Here is a 27,500-nt window from a genome sequence, read left to right on the forward strand (position 1 = left end):
ACTTTTCTTAAAATATACACATTTTACATTTTTCTTTTGAAATTCATGGATGAGTTTAAGCACCTTGATAGATGTTCATATTCTTGCAAAAACTGTTTATGAATTTTTCCCCTGCCCAGTTGATTGTTTGGTTTATTTCACTAACTTGTACAAAGATTCCAATCCAGTTTGACTAGTTTAAAAGTTGTTGTTAGACTTACATGCGATTTGATATAGGCTACACATCTTTAGTATTGGCGGAAGAATTCTTCATAAGAGCTTGTTATATTTCACTTACTTGTTGTAGTACAAGCAGGTTTTTCGTGTTGCATGTTTCTTTTTTTGTTATCATAAAATGTCTTTTTTGCCTGTTTTAATACATTATTTAATATTGAATCATGATATTTTAATTTCTAGCCTGTGTTCCTAATATTATCTATCACATCATCAATGTATTCAGGGCTAAATATACGTAATACTCTTTGGAACATAGAATCAGAAATACTGGTAGGCTTTCTGGACACACTGTATTTAAACCCATTACTATTTCTACGTATTGACAACCCATAAAAGTAGGCTACCATCATTTTCCACTTCCATTGTGAGTAATTTAATTTACGAAGGAAGGTATTTATATTTTCGTTCCCCGTCCAGATACGTAGTATATCGTCGACATAGCAGAACCATGCTACATTGATTGGAATTATTTTGTTTATTATTTTGCTTTCGAAAAATTTCATACACAAATTACTTAAAATTTTAAGACTAAAATTTACCGTTGCATTTAAATTTTCATTCTTTTACACATCTTTTAATCAATTCTGCTAGAGTGTTTTTGAAAAATGGTATATCCATCTTTCTACTGTCTGAGCCATCGGATAAATATTTCAATAAGATCGTCAGCAGTTGCCTTTATGAATAATAATACCACATCAGAATTCACAAGCCTGGATAGATTACTTTTCAAAGAAAGAACTGCAATAAGTAGATGCGATTCGAGGAGTGATAACTAAAGGCCGCCACTAACGCTCAGTTATACCTGCACAGTTATGCCAGCACAGTCGGCCTGTGCAGGCAAAACTGAACCCACTAACGTTCAGTTACACCAGCGCAGTTAAGCCTGTGCAGGCAAAACTGAACCCGCTAACGTTCAGTTACACCAGCACAGTTATGCCCGTGCAGGCAAAATTGAACCCGCTAACGTTCAGTTACACCAGCGCAGTTATGTCTGTGCAGGCAAAATTGAACCCGCTAACGTTCAGTTATGCCTGTGCAGGCAAAATTGAACCCGCTAACGTTCAGTTACACCAGCGCAGTTATGCCTGTGCAGGCAAAATTGAACCCGCTAACGCTCAGTTACACCAGCGCAGTTATGCCTGTGCAGGCAAAATTGAACCCGCTAACGTTCAGTTATGCCTGTGCAGGCAAAATTGAACCCGCTAACGTTCAGTTACACCAGCGCAGTTATGCCTGTGCTGGCAAAACTGAACCCGCTAACGCTCAGTTACACCAGCGCAGTTAAGCCTGTGCAGGCAAAACTGAACCCGCTAACGTTCCAGTTACACCAGCGCAGTTATGCCTGTGCAGGCAAAATTGAACCCGCTAACGTTCAGTTACACCAGCGCAGTTATGCCTGTGCAGGCAAAACTGAACCCGCTAACGTCCAGTTACACCAGCGCAGTTATGCCTGTGCAGGCAAAATTGAACCAGTTATGCCTGTGCAGGCAAAATTGAACCCGCTAACGTTCAGTTACACCAGCGCAGTTAAGCCTGTGCAGGCAAAATTGAACCCGCTAACGTTCAGTTACACCAGCGCAGTTATGCCTGTGCAGGCAAAATTGAACCCGCTAACGTTCAGTTACACCAGCGCAGTTATGGTGCAGGCAAAATTGAACCCGCTAACGTTCAGTTACACCAGCGCAGTTATGCCTGTGCAGGCAAAATTGAACCCGCTAACGTTCAGTTACACCAGCGCAGTTATGCCTGTGCAGGCAAAACTGAACCCACGAACGTTCAGTTACACCAGCGTAGTTATGCCTGTGCAGGCAAAACTGAACCCACTAACGTTCAGTTACACCAGCACCGTTGTGCCTGCGCAAGCAAAACTGAACCCACTAACGTTCAGTTACACCAGCGCAGTTATGCCTGTGCAGGCAAAACTGAGCATTAGTGGGTTTAGTTTTGCCTGCACAGGCCGACTGTGCAGGTATAACTGAGCGTTAGTGGTGGCCTTAGAGGAGAGGCAAAACCTTCATTAAAGACAGCTGGAGAACTGACCGTAACTACTAAATTACGTTGTAAAACAAGCTCAAGGAGATCTGACAACATTGTGCATTCAAGAACGTTGCTTGCAAGACTCCTGGGGCTTCGTCTCCGAGAGAGAGAGAGAGAGAGAGAGAGAGAGAGAGAGAGTTTTTCAGGCTAATGATCTTCGATTAAAGGAGGAAGAATCGCTGCAGATTGTCAGAGGAAACGAAGAAGGACAAAGAGCAGAGGAAAGAGGTCTGGAATGAAGGAGAATCATGGATAAGTGAGTAAAAGTCGGAGCAATGAGGATGGAAGAGACAATGGGAGAGAAAGATTAACGGCCGACAGTCGGACCCACCTTCTTCAATTTAACGTGCATTTGCTTTCGGGCAAGAAAGTGATTCATTGTATCCCCCTGTGAGAGAGAGAGAGAGAGAGAGAGAGAGAGAGAGAGAGAGAGAGAGAGAGAGAGAGAGAGAGAATGAATCGGAATTAAAAGACAGCGAAATCCTTATTACAGGCGTTGTTCCAAGGAACGTGTAGTAAAAGAATATTGTTATTGTTGACAAGGTATTAATAATAATAATAATCATCGTCATCATCATCATGATTACAAAGGAAAGGCCTGAAAACACTTTTTTTTTATCAAATGCAGCTATTTTTATGTGCAGTACAAATGTTTGACATGAAATACCTTAATCTGTTCAGCTCCAGAGGCGGATCACCTTGAAAATCCATAAGCAAGTTATCTTTGTCATCATCGAATAATTAATAGGTCTTGACCCTTTTCAAAAACTCGTGATAAGGTATGTTTTATCATGGTACAGAACACCCAAAATCTTCTCTGCTCCAGAGTTTTAATTGCTCGACCTGTTGCAAGCCACGCCCCCTGAAAGTTTCACGGAAATCGGCATGGGATTTACTTACTCCTGCCTTTAAGTAAGAAGACAAACAAACAATTATGAAAACAGAGCCGTCGCACGTCATTGTTAACAGATACCCTCATCTAACTAATACGAAAAGAACTTGTGATTGTAAGTGCAAGATTTACTGCACTGATTAATGCTTTACTGGGTTGGCTTTGATATGTAAAAGAATCGAGTGAATATGCATTACTGAGCCATCTCCCTCAGACATGAAAGTATTTTGGTATGAAGAGCATTATGAAAATTATTATTAAAACAATATTATATCTTTATCATGAATTATTAGAAGGAAGGGCATACTTATTAAGGAGGCAGATACCTATGGGGTTGTTGATTATTTTTCCGAAATATTTATGGCCTTGCCCTGTTTTTTTTTTTTCCGAAATATTTATGGCCTTGCCCTGTTTTTTTCCGAAATATTTATGGTCTTAACCTATTTTAAGCATGTGTAGAAAAGCTCAAGGTGGTTGTTTCAGTCGTCTCAAGGCTTTCTACCACACGGAGTTGAAAACAAGTCGATATCGTCACTGAAATGTAGAATGTTCAGCTTTTCTTCTACAAAAACATCATCGCTTGAAAGGACCTTAGTTGGAACAGCACTGTAATTTCTGCCATACTTTCTAAATAATGAGAAAATTTTAAACACTGAAGACTATGCAGCTATATTCTGTAGCGTTCTTAACGTTTTGCCTTTTACACAGTAAATCACCAAGTCCTTTTGCCAGTAACTTGAATATAGACACTTACTAAACCCGAGTATGCTTACATGAAACGATTGGGTATTTATGTTAATTTTCATGTATAACTTACATTTAAGACAACAAGACCGTGGATATGCTTCGAGATCTACTTAAGCTAGTTTTAATGCCGCCTTTGACTTGGTTTACTGATGGGTTCGTATATCCAAAATTCATAATATAGTGTTGGAGCTTAGGCATGCTATTTGATTTCTTTCACCAATACTGAGAGAGCAAAATCTAAGAGTTCTTGTGGATGGTGTTGTAGTGAATCTAGACTTGTCATGTGTGGTGATCCACATGGTAGTGTCCTGTGACCTTTTCTATGCTGCTAATCCTTACAGAGATCTGGAGGGGATTACGTAATTACTCGATGAAGTGAGGCTAAAATCCAGGAAAACCGAGACTTTAGTAAATCAGTCCATTTCACACCGCGCCCAGTTCTGTGATGAAAAGCGCACGGGCAACACTTCTTTATAATCCTGAATATTTAACGATACCCTCGACTCCAGCATATCTTATTCTCAGAACTTAAAAGCCTGTCTAATGCTGCCGGAAAACCAGGGGTCTTTTTAAAAGATTTCTTTCTCTGCGGAGATGATGATGATGATGATGATGTCAACATACTTCAGACTTTATATTTTATATGATAATTTGCTCGCAATGGTGATTTCCCTATCCCCGGCGTTAGTTATGATTAGTTTGGACAACCGCCTTAAAATATCCTGCCTCGAAGTTGCGCGTAATCCTTATTTGAATAGGGTGACTGAAGTTCCCTGTTTCAGTGGGAACTTCCGTCACCTCTTTTGGTGTCAGTGTTAGTGCCTCTTCTCTACGCAGTATTGAAGTGCCAAAAGACGAGCTCTGTAGTGACATGCTCCTTTGCCCTAATTTCATAATTTGGCTCTGAGTTTCTGTTTATTGTTGTGGTTATGTCTTAGTTGGCAATGTGAACTTCCCGTTCAGTTTGAAATACTCCTTTTCTGTTGTCTCGATCTTTTTTTTTTCAAGAGTTCCGCGCCTTTTGCAATGAAAACTTGTTGCTATGGATGCCGGTGATTTTTTTACCATTTGTGTCTTGCCCTTGCTCTTATTCTTCTTCTTAATCCTCTACTTCAATATTGTTATTATCATCATATGGTCGTTCATTCATCATTACCATCAACATTGTTGATATTGATGCTGCTGTTGGTCGCCGTCGGTAACCTTTGTTATTGCGGAATCAGTCAGAAAAAATGAAAATGCTGCGGTCTGTAGGCGGTTATGATAATGTAGACGATGAACCCTAATCCCCTTTTAGTGAAGTAGGAAGTCAGTCAACCTAATCCTCCCATATATTAATCTATATGTAATTCCATTATGGATGTGAGAGACAGCTGTGCGTTGTGGCTATAATGAATAGGAAATTCGTATGTTTGTAGTCATAGTTTCCACTTTTTATTTCCATCAAGTAACAATAATAATAATTATATTCGCAAACATTCTTGTGGTGCACCTTTTTTTTCAAACCACCAGAGAAGCAGAATTCTACTTCACTTTCTAAGGAGTTTCCAAGCTTTCGATAAAAAGCGTACCCAGATGTACTTGGGTCGAGAAGTTAAGAAGTTATTGAGTTTGATTTGTGAAAATTTAATATGCTAAAATATATAAAATTTACTACTGGTCTCATCGAATATTCAGTAAGCTCTGTGTTTTTAAAACTTACCAAGTGCGATTGTGTGATATATAACCTTTTACAGTGCTTTTAGTTTCCTCTTTAAACAAAAGCCTTCTTAAGGTATAAATGTGCTAATGGGAAGAATACTTATCCGGAAGTAGCGAGTGAAACCTACTTGGATCAAGAACTTAGTAAGACTTTTCCTTTCTTCTGCCGGTAGCCGCGGCGCTCTTGAAATAAAACTTTTCATTCGAATTTTGTGAATTAACTCATCATGAATGAATAGAAAACTCCCTTAAACCCCTTCCCAAACACTCATCCTAAAAAGTGTGAGAAGAGTAATGGCTGTGGGGTTTCTCTCTCTCGAAAGGCCAGCTTCGCTGAAAGGGAGGCCTTCTTATTTTCCCTTTCTGTATTCTCGAATAACCTGGAAAAGACCAACTATTATTGTGCCGGCAAGGAAAGAGTTTTGGAGAGAGAGAGAGAGAGAGAGAGAGAGAGAGAGAGGGATTCTTAAATGCGATTGGATTCCACTCAGGCGTGTGATAGGTTGCAGGTTCAACTTTTCTACCCTCCATACCTGGCCCCCTCCAGCCCCGATCCATCCACGATTACTATTTTTCTATAACACATAGGGTCCCTCACCTTAAGGAAAGGAAGCCTCTTAGTTCCTATGAATTTCATGAATTTCTCGTTTTACTCATTTTCTCTCTCTCTCTCTCTCTCTCTCTCTCTCTCTCCTTCTTTATGTTGTCAAAAGAACAAATAAGGAAAGAGAGAGAGAGAGAGATAGATAGAGAGAGAGTCGCCACTTCAATTGAAGCATGTAGGTAGTGAGGTCGTAGGTCGGTACAGGTAACCAGGTCTCCTTTAAGTGGAATGATCAGTGGGGCGAGAGAAAGAGAGGGAGTTTGTGCGTAAAGATTCTCTCTCTCTCTCTCTCTCTCTCTCTCTCACACACACACACACACCTAAGATGACACAAACCGAAAAGAGACTAAGAACTTAAAAGGTTCAAAAGAGATATTCTTTTTCTTGGCTGTGTGAAGTGGCGTTCTTCATAGTAATAAGACACATACACGTATATATGTTTGTGTGTGTGTGTGTTTGTGTGTGTGGTATTATTTCTTATTAACCATTAAACTGTTGTATCGTTCATTGCGCAAGAAAAGAGCTTTACAAAGATGTAGATACCTATTTCCCCACCTCTCGACATTAAAGCAGCCTCAGTAAAATTCACAAAGGAAAGGAAAGCGACGCAGTCAGTTGAGGGAAGCCGTTCGTGTAAAATTCAAGTCTAGCAAGAAAGTGGGCAGCCTCGACTGAAGGGAATTAACCAAGACTTGCACACAGTCTCTCTCTCTCTCTCTCTCTCTCTCTCTCTCTCTCTCTCTCTCTCTCTCTCTCTCTCCATTCGCACTTGTTGCGCGCCTCAACCTTTAGACAGTCGTTCGAGGTTGCAATGGACCTTCACATTTACCCTGTTAGCAAAATAATGGCGATTGTAGGTGTTCTGCTTACGTATAGGACATTTTCAATCCTGTGTCCCTTACGCACCTCCTTCCCAATGAATTTTATTTCTTTTTTTTATTTCTTCTACCCTTTTTGTGTTTTTATGGTTCTGTTTATTTTTTTGTTTTGCGGTTTTTCTTCGTTCATCTTTTTTTATATTTCACTGGCCGTAAATCGCAGATAAACTAAAAAGATATATACAAGATAAAGAAATATGCATAGAGATGTATAATGTACCAAGATTTATTGACCACGTTATTTGATGGTTACGGATATTCATCAGATGCTCATAATTAATCAGTGTATTGGAGTTGTGTAAGCAAGAGTAATTTTGTTATTATTCAGTTATTTTATACGTATTTTCCTATATGTGTTGTTATACATGTATCTAGACAAGATCAGAATCTGTTACGTTACGTATTTTTGTTGTAGTTTTAATATATTGTATGGGGATATTTGTTTATTGATGTCCAGGGGCAATGATATCTGAAAAGAGGTCTGAAAGGCAAACTCAGAGATGGGCAGAGTGAGGGATTAATGTAGCCGTTGTCTTCGTTAATTCACTTGAGGTGCGTCAGCAAAATGCTTTGAACACTAAAAAAGAAACCTAGAGCAAAAAGTTAAGAAAGCTGCTCTAATTTTAAGCATTAGAGAATAAAGGTGATTGATCGTAAGAAAACAGCAGCGAAATGCTACAGAAGTCTTCCCTTGAGTGGTGAAGGGAAAGGAAATGTCTGACGATTGAGTGAAAGGGTAACCGCAGGATTTAAACAACGGAAGCGAGTTCCATGGAAGCTTTGGGCTAAGGTTACGAAAGTTATAGAGTAAATGACCGAAAATGTCGAGATCCCCATCGCTCTGGGTAGCAAATGGAGCTGGTTTATTTGAAGGTGGTAAGCTGATCTTGAGAAGTATGTGTAGTTAAAGATGACCCTCGGGTTATGTAGACTAAGGGAGAAGACAGTTCAGATTTTCCGACACTGATGTTGCACAGTCAGGTGAAAGGGAAACTTAATGCCCGGCCCCGTATTTTGGAAGTAAGTGCCAATAGGAAGCTTGATAGGGAAATGGATCTTAAAATGCCCAAGAGTGAAAGTGGTTTGTGTAGATGTAAGGAAGCTTGTGGAAATGACTGTAAGGATGTAAGGGGACTAATACCAGATGAATAGCGAAATGGCGCTAGAATTTGACGGGGTTACAAGTGAGATGTTGTAGTGGTGTAATTGAGGGACTGATCAGTGAGGAACTTTAATCTAGATGTAGGGAAGGTTCCAGAAGAATGAGAGTTCCATTGTTGAAGGGTGAAGATAATTGAGAGAACTGTAAGAATTATATGGGAATTGTGTTACTAAGTATTCTGGCGAAAATGGGTTTTGATTTAGACTGAAAGAATAAAAACAGTGTTGGTGTATCAAGTATTTGTTTAGAGAGTAAAAAAAAAAACTATTTTTGATGTACATGTACCCAAAAAATGGCATGATGGGTTCCAGGTACAATGTGGAAAATGTAGCGGAAGAATGACAGAGTGTATATGGTTGTGAACAAATAAGTTTATATTACCAAAGCGAAGTGTGTTCGAATAATTACACAGGAGAGCGACTTTTTTGGTGTACGAGTTTCTTTGGTCTGTGTGACTGTTTAATATCTAATGAAGGAGTGCTACAAGAAACAGGTAAAGGTAAATATATATATATATATATATATATATATATATATATATATATATATATATATATATATATATATATATATATATATACATATTATACATATATATATACATACATACATACATACATACATACATACATACATACATACATACATACATACATACATACATACAAGGGGAAGCGTTCTTATAAGGCTATTGAATTTTTAACTGTTACAAATTCGTTTTCATTTCAAGAAAAGCGGACACGGTCAAGAAATGGGAAACAGATATTCTTGTGACTGAAAGTCTTGTTTAATAATATATTGCCGTGGGTTTCCTTTGAAGAGCGGTAGATTAATTAAGATAATCTAAGGTTTATTAAATACGTGCTAGTAGTTGACGTTTTGTTACTTGCATACTGAGCATAAATGGAAAAATAATGAAATAAGATTATGAAATATCACCATATTGACGTGTTTGTTCATCTTTACTGAAGGTAGTAGCGGTTTCTCTGTTCACGCAGATTTGAGATTTTATGGTGTCCCGAAATATTAGAGAGCTGAATATTCAAAAACGATTCGTTCAATATTCCATTCCTTTTGGTGGAACTGTGAGAATTTGATGAAACTCTGAAGGAAAGAGGATTAAATCATTAATTATAGTTTTATTTGTTATTTCTTTTGATTGCATTTTTTGTTTTCGTTCACTACCGTATAAACGCATGTAATTTGCATATATATATATATATATAAATATATATATATATATATATATATATATATATATATATATATATATATATATATATATATATATATATATTAGATGATGTACGCAACAGAGTGTGGGATTTGAAACTTATATAAATTGCAATTGACATGCGATAATGTAGGCTTCCATAATCCTCGGGCTGTTTGTTTGATAACAGCAATGGCAGAGAATTTCTAATTACTCCAAGCAATTTTCCTGATTTTTACCTTTGTGGAATTTAATCTGTGTCTACTGAATTTATATTTGTTTTCCCTTTACAGTTATAACAAATAATAAGAGTGCTAAATGGTAAAGATTGTATCCCATAGTTGATAGCAATCCATTCAGTGGATTTTGCTGGAACGAAAATTTGTGCGTAGGGCGCGTAGGGACTGTCGCGTAGGTACTACATGTAAGTAGTGTCTTGGAGCCTGGATTTATTTGTCATGGTCCCGTTGCGGCTCCTGTTTCAAAGCTGTTTTTTCGAGGTTGTTTTTACTGAAGGTGAAAGCCTGGAAAATAATAAAAATAATATAAGCATCAGTTTAACTTACTCGACAATGGAATTCATCACTGCCATTTTGAGATAATATACTCGTGAAAAAGTCACGTTTGATTGAACTCCACCAGTAACTATTTGATATGTCACCCATTAAAAAAAAATTTATTGCCCACATTCGGTCTGGATTCATCTCAGTTTGAACTTAGGGTACATTTTACTTTGAGGATTGTTGTACCTTAAGAAATATACTGTACATCCATCTTGTGAAGGAATTATTTCTTATTTTTAACTAGGTTTGCTACACAAACACACTCTTCCTGCTTGAAGTCAGAGCATGATTGTAAAAATAACAGACACGTAACTCGGCTTGTAACGAAGTCGAGTTGAGTTCATTTGATGATACACTGGAAATTGGGTCTGAAGCCACTCCTTCCTTAACGACCTGGTTTTAGTCCCAAAGACCGGGTGGTTATCCGAGACAGAAATGGTCGTTGTTTTAAAATTATGGTAGCTCAAGAGTTTAAAGTTACTTTAGAATCACATACTAAAGTTCTTTTACTCTTTATGAAGTTGACTTTTCTTTAAAAGAGAATTATACATCTATAGTATTGAAAAATCTTTTTAAACTCTCATTGTCTTAAATAGTAATCCCTCCCCTAAGACCAACCTACCGCAACTCTATCGAATCTTTATGAATGTGTCGTGCAAGGAATCCTTATCTATCTACCACACCACAAGGATTCCTCTCTGGTGTTGACAATCCTAACACTGTGACTCGAATCACTATTGACAGAACTTTACAGTTAACTGTCGTAGTGGACAATGTTTTAACATAGTGAACTGTAATTAATAACAAAGACGGGGCACACGCCCACATAGAAATGAAAACTTAATTCTTAAGATTTCAGTGAAATGTTTATTATATTTCTTAATAAATATTTTTATTTGCTTTGTTTCTGTTTTAGCCCGGGATAGTGAAATCGCCCTAGACTACAAAAATGTTTTTTCTGTTCATGCAGTATTTATTTTCGTCAGTGGGCACGTTTGGCAGTCAGCAGGAGGGGCTGTGGTATGGTAAGCTCTCAGACATCGTGAATAATACTTCTGATATCGACATTCGGCACTTTTTCAAGAATGCAAGCTTATTTCCCAAATGTTTGACATATTTATAGCAGACAGTGCTCTCAGAGCCACACTTTTCCTTGTCTAGTACCAATTCCGGATTGGATGATCTATTCAGATGACACTTTTTTCACTGGATTCCATTTCCTCTTATGTATTTCCCTGTGATGTTTTTGAATTTACACTTACATTACAGTACTTTGCTTATCCTTTTAAAAGTCTTCCCGAGCCTTACGTGCTAAAGCTAACAATGTTGATAATAATGAAATAATTTTGATCATCATTATAATAATTATTATTGTATTTGTTAAAACATTCATTAACATTCCTTCCCAACCGATTACCTTTGGAATCCTGTGATATATTTCAATACTTTATCACTTTTTTTGTCTAGAAATTACATTGAAATTGAAAGTAAATAATTTTTATCTCACATGAACTTGCAGATGTACAAAGAGTCATGTGAATTTTGCCGAGTTCTCTTCCCAAAGAATGTGAGTGAAGATCATTCATTTCTGACAATGTGGCATCTTGGTCTCCTCTGATAAGACGTTATAGTATTCTTAATTACTTAAGATCCTTTGAGTGACCCTCATTAGAGAGATGGAGGCACGTACGTTCCCCAGGACGCCGGAAGACTGTCTTACATTGATGAGGTCAGTTGGGCTTTTCGTAACTGGCTGCTGATTTTGGTGTTAGGAAATCACTGCTTCTCTCTCACATCCACAAACATATACAGCGTATACAGCATTTTTTATGGAGTTATGAACTCCATATACTATGAATGTGGCACTGTCTAGACTATCTTCTTTAGTGCCAGTGCTAGGATTCAAATCTCCCGTCGTCTCTCTCTCTCTCTCTCTCTCTCTCTCTCTCTCTCTCTCTCTCTCTCTCTCTCTCTCTCTCTTTTAACATCATCTTCATCACCATAGTCATCATAAGCGCTTTCGTTAAACGTAAGAAAAAAAAGTCTGAGATTTAGGAAAATGACGTTTGCCATTGAGTATGTTTAGATTGATGTCATTGTGGCAGATGCCCGGCATTGTTTATGCTAAAGACCCAGAGTAAGTGCTTTAGGGAAAAGGGGGTTGAGGCCGGGGGGCCGGGGGGAGGGGGGCGGCGTTCGGTGAGCGGTTGGAGGCAGAGAGAGGGAGGAAGAGAGGAAAGATGTTGGGAAGGGATATAACATGAAAACGAAAATCGTAATAAAGAAATTGCTGTTCCATAGGAATTATGGTATTCGTTTCATCTTCATCATAGCGTCGACGTGTCTCATAATAATTTTTCTCTCTCCATCGGAGCATTGATTTCCTTTTATGAAGAGGAATAACCAGGCGTTAGTTCTGCTTTCTGTCTGACGGTTGACGGCAAGTATAAGCTGAATCGTTGTCATAGTAACCAACGACGGGGTCGGAGACCCAAAAAGCTTCACCTGCCCGCTCTCTCTCTCTCTCTCTCTCTCTCTCTCTCTCTCTCTCTCTCTCTCTCTCTCTCTCTCTCTTTGTGCGTGTGTGTGTGTGTGTGTGAGAGAGAGAGTGGAAAACCACTACTCGCGTCTTTGAATATACATTGAAAACGTAAATAGTATTTCTTCGAAATATCCACTTTGAGGAATACAATAGTACTTTAAGGTTCAAAAGCTCGTATTCATTGTTAATGCAGGACTGAACCTTATGCTGTAAGTGTATTTTTCATATGCATACTTTCATACGTTGTAGAGGAATTCTTTAAAATATTGATGTGCATTAGCAGTGTTTTGCGACTGACAATGCTCATCTTCACTATGTGAATTTTGGCCTTCGGTACATTTTCGATTTGGTATTTGTTTTCTAGATTACAAATAGAACAATTTTCAAAACAGATCCTGATTTGTTTTTTCATGTGACAACTAAATATATAATTGGCAACTTTATCAATGAGATTATCAACCCCAAGTAATTTCCTTTTATCACCTGAAAACGTACAGTGGATGATTCGTGAATTTTGAATGACGATAAGCGCTCCGGATATGCGGATTATGCCCGTGATCGTTTCCAGCTGAAAACTCTCGTCGTTATTTGGAGAGGATTTATCGCTGCTTTTATTATATGTAATCGGTAGATTAAATTGTGATGCTACAGTTTATGCTCCAATCATGATTTGTTTTTGTTGATGTTGTTGTAGCTGTGCTCTTCAGAATTATCTATCTATAATAATGTAAATCAGAAAGAAATGTGTGAAGTGAGTTAGTGTCCCCTCTCTGCTTCATTTCGCGTTTTATTTCTTTTGCTTCCAGCAGCCATTTAGGTTCTGTGCATCGTTTCCAATACACGGCTGAGGGAAAATACTCTCTCTCTCTCTCTCTCTCTCTCTCTCTCTCTCTCTCTCTCTCTCTCTCTCTCTCTCTCTCTTAGAAATAAGTATACAAGCATGTGCTAACCTTGGGGGAGTCCAAAGAGACGTGGACAAGTTCCGTGAAAACCCATTGTGCTTATCGACCTGAGCATCCACTGAATTAGTACAGTGCAACAGATTATAGCCGCGGATGTGGTGTGGTTGGAGCCGGGTTAGACCTGGAACTAGCAACCTCATCCCAAAACATTATCTGAGAAACGAAAGGGTAACTCCCTGTGGAGTAGTCCCCTGCTTTTTGCGGGGCTGGGAGCCCTGTAGGCAGAATATGTGTATGTGTGCACGCGCATTATGTAGCTGTGATTTACTAGAAGATGAAAGTAGTTCAGATATGGTCTTGGACTAGGAAGGTCTAAGGAAAATAACTGCCAAGCAAATTTAGATTTAATCTAACCCTCCTTAACGAGAGGAGTAAAGCGTAAAAGAGAAGGGGGCCCAGCGTCAGACTTGAAGGAAGCCATTGGGTAATAATATTAGTGGTAGGCAGAAACATGAAAAGGGAAATAAGATTTCCCTGGTATATGATAACAGCTAGGCACTGACCTGAAATTGCCTAAACAATTAAAATCCAAAAACAATTGCTGTCTACAAAAAAGTTGTAAAATTCAAGCACGTCGCGCTGCGTGTTAACAGGATTTCATAGGCTTGCTAATGAATATTCAAATCGTGACGAACGTCACTCTGTTGGATTTGAAACGACGGGCAGGACTGTACTAGAGATCTCAGGCTCTGAACGGGGACTGGGGAACAGAGATCTCCGGACAGAGTCCAAAATCATGGCCATCGTCGTCGTCTTTCTCCTTTTCACTTTGTCTCGCTAATTCCAACTCGAGTGTGCCGCCGTTGACTCCATTTTCACTGTTGGCGATTTAGCTTGCGATATGGACCGTTCCTGGTGAAGTTCAAGAAAGATCCATCGCCAGGGTACCTGGCCTATCAAATGTTGATCTTTCCACGTTTCCAATATTATAATGTTTCTCTCTCTCTCTCTCTCTCTCTCTCTCTCTCTCTCTCTCTCTCTCTCTCTCTCTCTAATCTACCGTTAAATTAGAGAACTTAGTACAATGGCCTTTTTAAATTTTGTAAAATAAATGACATACACATTGCACATAAGGGAATATTTTTCATATCAAGGAGAGAGAGAGAGAGAGAGAGAGAGAGAGAGAGAGAGAGAGAGAGAGAGAACTCGTAATTCCCTACGAAGGGAAGTCTTAGATTCTTATTACGATCTCCATAAGAGATGGGATCATATTATGACTTGACTATATGCGTAGCGAAGCTGACAATTAGTTCATTTCATACTTTGGTGCCTCTTCCAGGTATGTAATTATCGAGTCTCTCTCTCTCTCTCTCTCTCTCTCTCTCTCTCTCTCTCTCTCTCTCTCTCTCTCTCTCTCTCTCTCTCTCAAAGTAACATCAAAGGCTCGAATTAATAGAGGCCGAATAATCGCCAGCTGACTCGAATCGTGACAGGGACCTAATCTATTGTATTGTTACATAACTTATTGAAATAGATGCAAAAGCCGTGTCAACATAATGCTACTTATTTTAAAGACAGAAAAGTCAAGTTCAAAAGCCTTGTCGATGAAATAAAAAACAAATTATCATAACGGTCAATTAGCGGGTTGTAAATTGATTTATATTTAGTTAATGAATAAAGCTTCGTTTTATTCCTCTTTGGAGCGTCACACGAGCTGGAACACACACCCGGGAGTAAAATTTCAGCTATAATTGTTCCAAGTGGATCATTACAATAAAGGCGTATCACCCACGCCGGGAATCAGTGCTTGGCACGGGAGATACTTTGCCCAGAATCGTAAATTTAGCTCATGAGATTTAACGAATTAACATGTGCACAGAAAGTCATGCTTACGCTTGTGTTCAGACCTTCTCCCCATTTTGAATATACTCCTTAAGGAAAGTTAAGCTCTCTAGTCATTTTAAAACGGCAATTTTTAGTGAGAATTATATTTAATTTGTTCCATTTTTTTATGAACTTCAGAAAGGTTGGGTACTGAAAAAAAGATACTTGACTTCTCCACGCCTTATAATTTTTGAAGCGATGCATTTTATGCTATTTTGTTTAAAGATTGTTGGCGTAAACAGTTTCTAATTCCTATACTGTGCCTAGAATTTTACGCTACCATACATGTGGATTATTTCATTTTTATTTCTGGACACAACACACATGGACATTGAATGTTTTTTTTTTTTTTTAGCTTTACGTATTTTCCCTTGAGTAGAGATGGCTCCTTAGGTTTTAGGTTTCCAGTTATCAGCAAGTGTTGTCGAGATGAGTTTGCTAAGGCCCTTAAGCGGTTCTTTATGTACCTGGTAGTTAACTGATCCACCAAAATCAGTTAAATACCAGGTACATAAAGAACCGCTTAATTCAACAGAGTATCAATGAGATTTGGCAGAAAAGGTCTGAAGTGCTCCGGCTCGACAGAACTCGAATAAGAGACCTTTCATTGGCGATGCTAATGTTTCATTCATTAAACCTCGAATACCTATGTAAGAAATATTTGATATACGAGTATATAGAAGAAAGTATGTGTCTGTTGGTCTCCCTTTGTGCCCATCTCTCAGCAAACAGCTGCACATAGTCAGTTGCAAATTTGTCCTCATGTGCACCGCTTCACGCGGAATTTGGTGTAGTGCATTACAGTTTGCAAGGTCGTCGCCTTCGTAGTCAGTACTTAAATTTTGTTATTTTCCGATTCGGAGGACAGTGACTTTAGATTGTAGAAGTTTGCATAAAAATAGACCTGTTAAAACTGAGACACCAAATATGCCCAGTCTTTTTGCCTTGATTTTTTTGTCTTTATCATTTGCCATTACTTTTTCGAATGGAACCTGTGACAAATACTGCAATTTTGTGATGATTAGGCATTTGCAGTGGGAGGCCGACCCAAACATTTGTTCGCTTCCACTCTTTTAAAACTTTTTTTTAATTTATAAGAATTTAAAGTAAAATACAAGTTAAGTTAAAAATAACTTAAGAAGAACTGTATTTGCTTTCGCTTTCAATTCCTCTTTGGTTCCATTTAAGTGATTTGAATTAACTGCATAACAATTGATTAGTTACTTTATTAAATGAATGATCATTTCGACAAAGAGAATAGCTCAGTGCATGAGTTATAGAATTACTGTCAACGTAGTGGAAACAATTTTAGTTTATGGCATTAAAGACAACTTTTCACGAGTAACATAATAGTATTTAATTAAGCAAGCATATCTTAATTAATTCAGAAAAATTATCACCTTGCACCCTAGTCGTCGCAGGGTAATCCAGTTATGTGTTCTATTTCTATTATATATATATATAGTATATATATATATATATATATATATATATATATATATATATATATATATAATGTATATATATATTTATATATATAATGTATATATATAATATATATATATAATATATATATATATATATATATATATATATATATATATATATATATATATATATATATATATATATATATATATATATATATATATATATATATATGTAATGTAGAGAGGGAGAGAGAGAAAAGAGAGAGTAACGTGTATGTATTAATGTACTAGGTTAATGTTCATTCTAATGGTCCATATTTGAAAATGGAAACATTATTCGTGTTTGTTTTTTAGTCGTGCAATATGTTCATTGCTAACCGTAAATACTTTCATTTTTAAATTTAAGTATTTTTCATTCTTATCAGAAAAATGTCATGAAAGGAAGCGTATTACAAATACCAGTTTTAAACATGAGCACATTTGTTACCCCCAAATCTAATATTTAATCTTTAAACTTGAGAATTTTACAAGTTTGAGACGTTTCCCGTCTTTTATTGTGAACATTTGCGTAAAATTTTTAAGCACTTGAATTATGGGGTAACTGTCTTGAATTTTTCTCTTTAATTAATATTCTTAATGTTTCCAGTGCTTACACAAAAACCCTAGATATATGTTTTTTCAAATATTTCAACAATGAAAAAAGAATAGTTTTTTAACGCGGGACCACAAGACTTCCGAACATAAAAGTACATGTGAAACTGGATCACGTATAAATATGCCGTCTTTTATTTGCAAAGATCAGGGGGAATCACAGGGACGATCAGAATTTCTTCCAGAAGATTTACTATTCTAGAAATCCTCACATTTTAACTTTCGAAAAGAATCTGTGATAAAAAGGATTCATTATTCTAATGTCTGCTCGGATCACGTCGGCCATATTGGAAGGAATCGCTTTTTCTTTAGAGAGAGAGAGAGAGAGAGAGAGAGAGAGAGAGAGAGAGAGAGAGAGAGAGAGAGAGAGGGAAATAAAAGTAGCAGAAAGTGCTTCAGATCTGCCTAGGATTGAATCGTGTGTTTGTCAATTTATCTTTGACAAGTTTATATTGTGTAATAATATGAAGTATAATTTTTTTACATATCATCGACCCATCCGCTCCCTGTTAAATGTAATTAATTTGAAATTTTTTGACATTCGTGATGTAGTTCCCGTGGGCTTTCCACTTTTTTTTTTTTTTCCAATTGGAAATTAAATATCCCTGGCTTTGGTATTTAGTCTTTAAATCGAGACTTTTCCCAGTGAGTGGAAAATAAATCTCATAGATATTATTAAAACATCGAATGCTATTTAGCTCTTGCTTGACGGAAAAATCCAAAAGAATGAAAATAACAATAACATTTGCTGTCATATTTGCAGTCTTTTATTTCCCAGCGCTCTAAGAGGATTACATCTTTGGCGGATACGGAGTGACGCTAACAAACATTTATTTATTTATTTTTTATTGTCAGTATTCATTGACCGTGAAATTTAAGAAAGAACACATACTTATGAGAGTATTCCTGATAGCAAGGCTCTTGAGATTTAATGAACCGGCCCAGATGGACGGCATTTAATAGGAGAGAAAGTATAGCAGCATCGGGTCACATTAGCTCTTCGTTGTCACAGGAAACTTCTCGACTAATCAACGATTCCTTTATATAAAGCTAAATGATTCACAGTATGCTAATTAATGTTTGTAGTAGTTTTAGTATGTTTCTGTGCATTTAGCATTTAAATACCAGGATGAAAGAAAGCAGGATACTGACAAGTAATGCAGTTTTCTTGTCATCTTTTATTATGATTTTTGGCTTATTTATGCCTGTATATTTCCTGTGTTTATTGGGATATGCCTGTTATTCGCATAATGTCGAGTTGTTTTATTTAAGTTGATTCGTATATGCATATATATATATATATATATATATATATATATATATATATATATATATATATATATATATATATATATATATGTGTGTGTGTGTGTGTGTGTGTGTGTGTGTGTGTGTGTGTGTGTGTACGTGTCAGTGAGAGAAAGAGAGAGCGCCACTGAATTTTATGCATTTTGGGTCATGTTTCTTGTATTTACAGCAAGAGACATGCAATGGCTTACATATAGCCTACGGGGTAAGTCTTCGTTTACAACATAATACTGTTCAAAATTTGCCCAAACTTTGAAGCCAGCTGTCAAATCCACCTCGGAAATGTCCTTTCAGGCACACCCAGGTGTAGCCTCTGATAATCTCTTCCTCTTCGTCTAAAATCGCTTTCTTTCATCAAACCGAAAAATTGATGGTCTGTGGGTGCCAGATCTGGGCTTTAAAATGGATGGATGTGGCACCATTTTACTGTCCCATTTCCGCAATAAAGTTAAGTATACCTTAGTTTAACCAGACCACTGAGCTGATTAACAGCTCTCCTAGAGAGGGCTGGCCCGAAGGATTAGACTTATTTAACGTGGCTAAGAACCAACTGGTTACCTAGCAACGGGACCTACAACTTATTGTGGAATCCGAACCACATTATACCGAGAAACGAATTTCCATCACCAGAAATAAATTCCTCTACTTCTTCATTGGCCGGCCGGAGACTCGAACTCGGGCCTAGCAGAGTGCTAGCCGAGAGCTCCACCGGCTCGTCCAACGAGGAACTATTTTTGTTACATTACCAAAGATGTGTGGGATCTGTATGCCCATGGTGTACTGGATTACATCGAGCTGTTCTGTGCTTAGCAAACGGATGACTTCTTGAAGTGTCCAGCTTTGCGATATGGCGGTCGCTGTTCATCGTTGTCCTGAGCCAGAGGAAATCACACAAAATCACCCCACGGTCATCCCAAAGGGCATTCACCCTGTGTTGTTTTCTGTGTTGTTTTCCTCGGTTGCTGCTGTTGGAGGTCTTCCACGACAGTGGTTCAACACTGGTTTCTCTTCCATTAAACATTTGATCAAGAAATCAAGAACTGCTCTTTGTTTCTCTCGGTCATGTAGTGAGAATTATTCTATTGACAGTATAAAATCTTCACATTATATATATATGTGTATATATGTATATATATGTATAAATATATATATATATATATATATATATATATATATATATATATATATATATATATATATATATATATATATATATATATATATATATATATATATATATTATACCATTCTCCATTTTCCCGCTTTAATGTGGTGGCTCTAGTAGGGTACAACCTTCGGATATCTGCAAGTCTTAACAGAGGTGGTTGCTATTCCCATGCCATTTTCAGTTGATGCTGCTACCCTGCCATAGCAGGGTCGACTGGTGGCTGGCATGCCAGGATCAAACTGCTGACCTTGTGAATGCGAGCCCAGTGATCTGTCTACGAACTTCGGCACATTTGTCAAATCAAGAACAACCCAAAGGTGAAGAAACAAGTTCTACAGCAATTGTCGAACAAAGAAATGCTGGGCGACAGAAGTGGGCATAAGGCCAACTTAGTCCAGACAACAAAGTTTGGAAATTATGATAAGGTTACTGAGCTAAGTCATTATGAGCCTGAGTAGTGGATAAGTTGTTATGAACCTGAGTTGTGGACAATGGACCCCCATCTGAGAAAGAATAGAAAATTAGGAGCTGAAGATTCCTTATGAAAGGCAGAAAAATTGCGAAACACAGTATCCCAAACACTGGCAAATCCCTGTTTGACCCTTGGCTTGTAAGTACGTCCTTGACCTTACTGTGCATCGGCTCCATCACTGGTTTATACAAGCCAGATAAGAATTCTCAAATCTCATATAGTTTAGAAATTCCGGCCAATTTTAAATTCATGGTTGCCTTCTAGTGTGACCTTGGCATAGACCCTCGGATCCACACATAAAATCTTGAATCACCTCACCCATAGATTATATTTCGCGTGAAGTCTCTATATTTAAATATATCTAATAATTGACCTGTCGAACAGAGCGGTCGCTTATTGGAAATCCCTGGATGGTAAACTGAAAACAGAAAGTGAACCAGTATGTAAAAGTAGCACGACTGCGTCGAGAAAATGGGAGAAGATTCTGCGGAAAGTGTGGGTAACAGATGCCTTATGATGAATGCGTAAAGAAACAAATCAAATTCTAGTCTGGCAAAGGAGCAAAAGGGACAATTAATAGCGAATTATATTTAAAGGACAACTTGCTACGGACAATAATTCTGTGTAGGTTTTTCGAATGTCTGCCATATTGAAGAATCCCCGTTCTATGGACGAAAGTTCCATCTTTGATTCGCTAGTCGTGGGACGTGTATCTTTTTCCAAATTCATCAACTCATAAAGAAAACTGAAAAATGGCTACTTATATCATGTACAGTATGATTCGCCATGTTTTATGAACTCTTATATGTTCGTATTTATGTTCAGTATGTTTCGTTTGTATTTAAATTTCTTGCTTAATGATCATTATTGGTGGGAAGTTAGATTGTCACGGAATCTCCCGCAAAACGGGAAATAGTTTTTAAGACTCCTCCCTTGCTGTTCCTTCTTCGACCACTACAGAAACTTTACTAAGCCAGTTTCGAATTTTTGTTTTTGGCTTCGTTATTCGAATGTTATATTAAGGTTAACCTCATATTTGTGTAGTCGAGTCAAAAGAGAAGAGTAACTAACTGTGTTACCGAAATGCTTTTCATCTACGCGTTATCCTTGGAAATGAATTAAATTTGATGTATGTATTTATACTAAATGCTACTTGCTGAAAAATTATGGTTTTTGTTTATTATACTTTATAAATTGAGGTGCAGTATTAGTACCTTATGGATACTCATCATCTTTGTTTTTCTTTTCAGGTAAGACTTGTGTGATGTCGTGGAATCATTGCATCATTCGGTGACTATTTATTCTCATCTTTTTAAATTTTCATACTACAGTATGTCAGGTGTCACATTATACAGATACCAACCTTCATAAAAACGAAATCAAATAGAAAATTCACAAACAGTAATGCACCCTGCTCTCTCTCTCTCTCTCTCTGTCTCGCTCTCTCTCTCAATATATATATATATATATATATATATATATATATATATATATATATATATATATATATATATATATATATATATATATATATATATATATACATACATTCTATCACTGTATATATACATATATATATATATATATATATATATATATATATATATATAAATATTATAAATATATATATTATATATACTGTATATTGTAATAACCACAGTGCCATCTTAGGTTCTGAATTCGTCGCACTTTTTTGGAAACGCTTATCATTACAAAGCCTGAGATCCAAACACAAGAATATGAAGGTATTCTGAAGTCCAAAGCGGAGATTCGAACCTGCGTTCGGACCTCTTGACACGAGATGAGTAGGCGTACTCACAAAAACAGGGGATTTTATTTCCTTTGCATTTTTACGCATCATTTTGACAAGTGACATGGAAGTGATTTATTTTCTCACTCCCTACATAATTGCTTTTGATTAGCAATAAAAGGTGAGTGTTACCATTACGAAGGGTTTAATCATCTCCGGATGATTAGAGAAGGAAAGTGATATCCCTCATTAGCGGTTTTATGACTCATAAATGAGGTCATGTGTCCAGGTGATTATGAATGGAAAGCTTCAATCATTTTATCCAGGTCTGATTTTATTTTGATAATTTTTGCTAGTTTCTATTTGTATAATAAGCTGACGTCAGCATTAAAGATGTCAACGATTACTAAGGGAAACAAATTCATCCTAGCTCACAATATTCTCAAATAAATCACAGGAAATAGTTTTCGTAGTTCGTCTCTCTCTCTCTCTCTCTCTCTCTCTCTCTCTCTCTCTCTCTCTCTCTCTCTCTCTCTCTCTCCTTGGTTCTTTATGAAAAGTCTTTGAAGAAAAGCATGACATTTACTTAAAGTGTTTATGGTAAACGTATGAAATTGCAGTTGAGACATAATGACTCGATTACTGTATGTGAGATTTTTGGGGGAATTTTTTTGTGCGTATGAATTTTTATTTTTTTATTATTTGTACTGTAACTTAATATTCTTTTTAGCCAAAATATATTTCACATATCTCTCCCTCTCTCTCTATCTGTGCCTGTCTGATAATACATTATTGGTAGCCATCGACTGCTCCGTAATACAAGGAAAATGTACTTGAATGTTGTAAGCAAATGTTATATCGCCATCGACTAGAAAGATTAAAAACGAATTATCCTTGCTTCTGTATTTTAATGCGATAATAATAATAATAATAATAATAATAATAATAATAATAATAATAATAATAATAATAATAATAATAATAATAATAATCCTTCGAGTGCCATTCTTCCAAACTTAAGTTTCTTCAGTTTCCAAGTTACAAAAATCCTGGATTGCCTTGGTTGACACTGAAAACGAATTTAGGTGCGAGGCCTTTGCGATTAGATTTTTCTTGTAGAGAACGAAAAAGGAATGGGAAGAATTCTAATAATAGATTTTTTCGATGTGGTGAGAAGTCAGACACAAATCAGTAATCTTTTGCTTAGATTCTGAGTTTTATATTGTATTATATATACATTAGTGTGTGTGTATATATATATATATATATATATATATATATACAATATATATATATATATATATATATATATATATATATATATATATACAATATATATATACATATATATATATATATATATATATATATATATATATATATATATATATATATATATATATATATATATACTGTATATATGCATATATATGTATATATATTATATATATGTATGTATATGCATATATATGTATATATATTATAGATAACTCAGTACTGTTCGCACAATAATATATTACCGTGTATGATATGTCAAGCACTTGAAGTAGCTGTACATTTTCAGGATAGTATTACTACTGATTCAGATACAAAGAAACTGTATTGTTTGCCTGAAAAGTGGCGTTAGTTTCACAAACATGTGCATCTGAGTCATTCTCTAGAGGGAGGAATGAAATTGGAATTCAGGAGCAGGAGGAAGACCAGAGTGATATTTGCTGTCGTGTAGACATCGGAATGGAGAGGACGAATTAGGGACTCTTTTATTACATGGATTGGTTTGGCAGCGGAAGTCGTAATGAGATCGTCTGAGAAAGGAATTGCTCTCAGTAATTGAAGACTGAAATTGACCTCGATAATTTAATGAAAGCTGGTTGAGTTTCCTTGAACGCTGATGATCACCCAGACCATTAATTGTAAGTTCATTATCTCTCTCTCTCTCTCTCTCTCTCTCTCTCTCTCTCTCTCTCTCTCTCTCTCTGTCCTGCTGTATGTAGGCGTGCCTGTAAATATGTATAAAATTCCCGAAACCAGTGAAAAGTCTTTATTGGGTCTGAGCCTTTGATAGGACGACAACTCACTCACTCTCTCATTTAGATCAGAATATTGACACTCAAAAGTCGAGGTATAAAGTATATCAATTAGTAACCACAGCATTAATTACATATATGCGTTATATAACAATCTTTTCACGACTTACAGTGTTTCCAAAGTACAAAATGAAATATGACAATATGCATGTTTCCTCATACGGTCGTGATTTTTGATGTGGACCCTCATCTTTTTTTTTTTTTTTTTTTTTTGCATTAGTAGTGAATGAAAAGGGAACCTTCGGTTAAGTGTTGCTTTTTCTTCGTATGATACCGTGCAATTAAAATTTCTTTTCTCCAGTGGAAATTTATAGTACTGTGGTTGAATATACAATATATATCAAAGTAATTTTTCATATAAAGTTTTTTCGGTGTCTCTGTAACTTATTAGCGTTTAGAATGGAAATCTAATTGTGAACTTACGAAGAAAATTCATTATCCCGCATTTCCAGGAAATGAGAAGTGGCTTGGCTTCAGTAATCATTTAAACCTTATTTTAGCTACCATAATTCCCTTAATGAAGGCACTATTATTACATGGTAATTAATCTTTGATCTATATAAATTTAATTTTCATACACCTTTGATAATTCTCTCTCTCTCTCTCTCTCTCTCTCTCTCTCTCTCTCTCTCTCTCTCTTACACACACACACTCTCTCTCTCTCTCTCTCTCTCTCTCTCTCTCTCTCTCTCTCTCTCTCTCTCTCTCACGCACACACAATTTTCCCGGCGAATCTATAAGTAACTTAGGGAAAATTACGTATACAGATGAAGTTTCGTAAAGATGCCCCTTGTCACAAGATCGGGAAAGTCTATGCTAAATGATAAGCAGTAACTTTGAAGTAAAATAGAGAGGTGGTGATGTAAGAGAACATGACGTTTATAGAAAGGTAAAAGACTTACAACATTTTTATTATCATTTTCATTTTTATCCAGCGGCCATATTTTTCATGTTTGTCGTCCAAATTAAAACGATCGCGAAATTAACAGTTGTACCTTAATATTAGCCCGTGTATTGGCCATTGATTCATATATAGGATACGCGAAGAAATATGGTGAGAATATTTTTAGTCATTTATTTCTTCTGAAAGATTTGGAGATATGGATTTCTGTCTCCCGTGTTTCTCCGGTCTTTTAATTATCCACTTGAAGAGTGTTAAGCCGCCACTTAGTAGCATGTTGAAACTCTCTCTCTCTCTCTCTCTCTCTCTCTCTCTCTCTCTCTCTCTATTCAGCATTCAGATTTGTAGTTAACTTTCAAGCCAGTTAAAAACGAATTTATATATATATATATATATATATATATATATATATATATATATATATATATATATATGTGTGTGTGTGTGTGTGTGTGTGTGTGTGTGTGTGTGTGTGTGTGTATATATATATATATCTATAGCATGTGTCTATATATATATATATATATATATATATATATATATATATATATACATAATGTATGTGTTTGTATAAACTCTTACTGCCATACACTGTTCGTGCGTTTACAAGTACTAATTGGGAAAGTATTAAGTATAAAGGAAAATTGACATTTCTAGGTTTTCGAGGAGGTTATGGTTAGAAAGATCGGATTACTAAATCATAAGGCACTTATTTGTAATTTCAGAATCTTGTAATGGGTGGATATGTTTTAGGATTACTTCAAGATTTCCTTACAGGTAGGCAGCAGTGAGTTGCTGTGGACGGGGATCTTTAGTGAACCAAGACCTATTGTGTCTGGAGTTCCACAGGGCAGTGTTCTTGGTCCACTGTTATTTTTAGTGTATAGAAGTCATATGGTTGTTGGCCTGGAAAAGAAGATTGTTCAGTATGCCGATGATGTAACACTTGTGGGTGTAGTAAAGTTCCACTTATGAGAAATGAAGCTCCCCCAGCCTCAATCGGGACATGGACCGGATCAGGGAATGGTGTAGTCGGTGGGGGTATGAGGCTGAATTCCAGTAAAACGAAAACACTATTGATTTGCAGATCTCGTACAGATTTCCCACCCCATCCTCCCCTTCAGGTAGATGGAACTTTGCTGATTGAGTCTGAAGCTTTAACTATTCTAGGTGTAACTTTTGACTCTCGTCTAACTTTTGAGAAACATCTAATGAAAGTTTCAGCAAATGCCGCACGAAAGTTAGGTATTGTTCGTAAGGCCTCATATATTTATAACAGTGATAAAATCAGTGCAGCCGTTTTTAGTCATTTGTACTTCCTTTACTAGAATACTGTTCTCTGGTGTGGATGTCTGCTTCTGCCAGAGACTTATCTCTTTTAGTTAGAGTGCTTCGTGGTGTTAGGTTTCTGTTTCTTATTAGTAGCAGTTATGACTTGGACCGTCGACGGATGGTCTCTTTTTTGTCACTTTTTCATAAGTTGTGTTTCAACAGAGATCTTTCGCTTTCGCAATTGATCCCTGATCCCCTTTACATGCCGAGAGCAACCAGATTTGCTAAACAGCAGCCCCAATATGCATTAAATGTGCCTCGCTGTAGAACTTCTCAGTTCCAGAGGTTCTTTATTCCCCACATCGTTGGACTATTGAACAGCCCCAGAGGATGTCGTGCAGTTGGAACTTCAGAAGTTTAGCAAAAATGCAGTCAGTTATTACTCAGATACTATTCGTCTTGCATTTTAATACATTTTTATCTATTTATCTATTTACTGATTTATTTTTTCTTTTTTAATAAGTGGGATCTTTTCTTTCTGTATTTCCCTTTACTTCCTCTTACTTCTTCCTAATGAACACCATATTCTTTGAAAGCTTGAATTTCAAGTCAGTGGCCCCTGTAGGCTTGTTCCATATGAATAGGTTTCATTTACTGAATAATAATAATAATAATAATAATAATAATAATAATAATAATAATAATAATAACCTTCAGTTCTTCGCAATTCTGGTTTCTACAAATGAAAAATCTGCGCAGATCTCCAGCAGTTTATTGGAAAGCCATACACTGCTCATGAGGAAAGTTCTAAAGGTGAGATTAATGTACATCATCCTAAGGAAAAATGACGTCATTCAGTGGAGTCATCAAGGAACGAGAAGCTGATGGATTTAGAATCATTTACCGAGTGTTATGCAGAAGTGAAATATATATACTATTTGGAAAGCTACAGTAATTCTCTCTCTCTCTCTCTCTCTCTCTCTCTCTCTCTCTCTCTCTCTCTCTCTCTCTCTCTCTTGGTTCTTAATGAAAAATCTTTGAAGGAAAGCATTATATGTTACTGAAGTGTACATGGTAAATGTACGAAATTGCAGTTGAGACATAATGACTCGATTACTGT

The 27,500-nt window shown here is 36.6% G+C and overlaps 1 protein-coding gene across 3 annotated transcripts in view; it reads left to right on the forward strand.

Annotated features, from left to right (window-relative positions):
* The window catches only part of LOC136838622 (acetylcholine receptor subunit alpha-like), a 1,263,360-nt gene that overhangs the window by 1,033,198 nt on the left and 202,662 nt on the right, over positions 1-27,500 (forward strand). The window lies entirely within an intron of this gene.

Source organism: Macrobrachium rosenbergii, chromosome 5 (genome assembly GCF_040412425.1).
Source record: "Macrobrachium rosenbergii isolate ZJJX-2024 chromosome 5, ASM4041242v1, whole genome shotgun sequence".
Lineage (NCBI taxonomy): Eukaryota > Metazoa > Arthropoda > Malacostraca > Decapoda > Palaemonidae > Macrobrachium > Macrobrachium rosenbergii.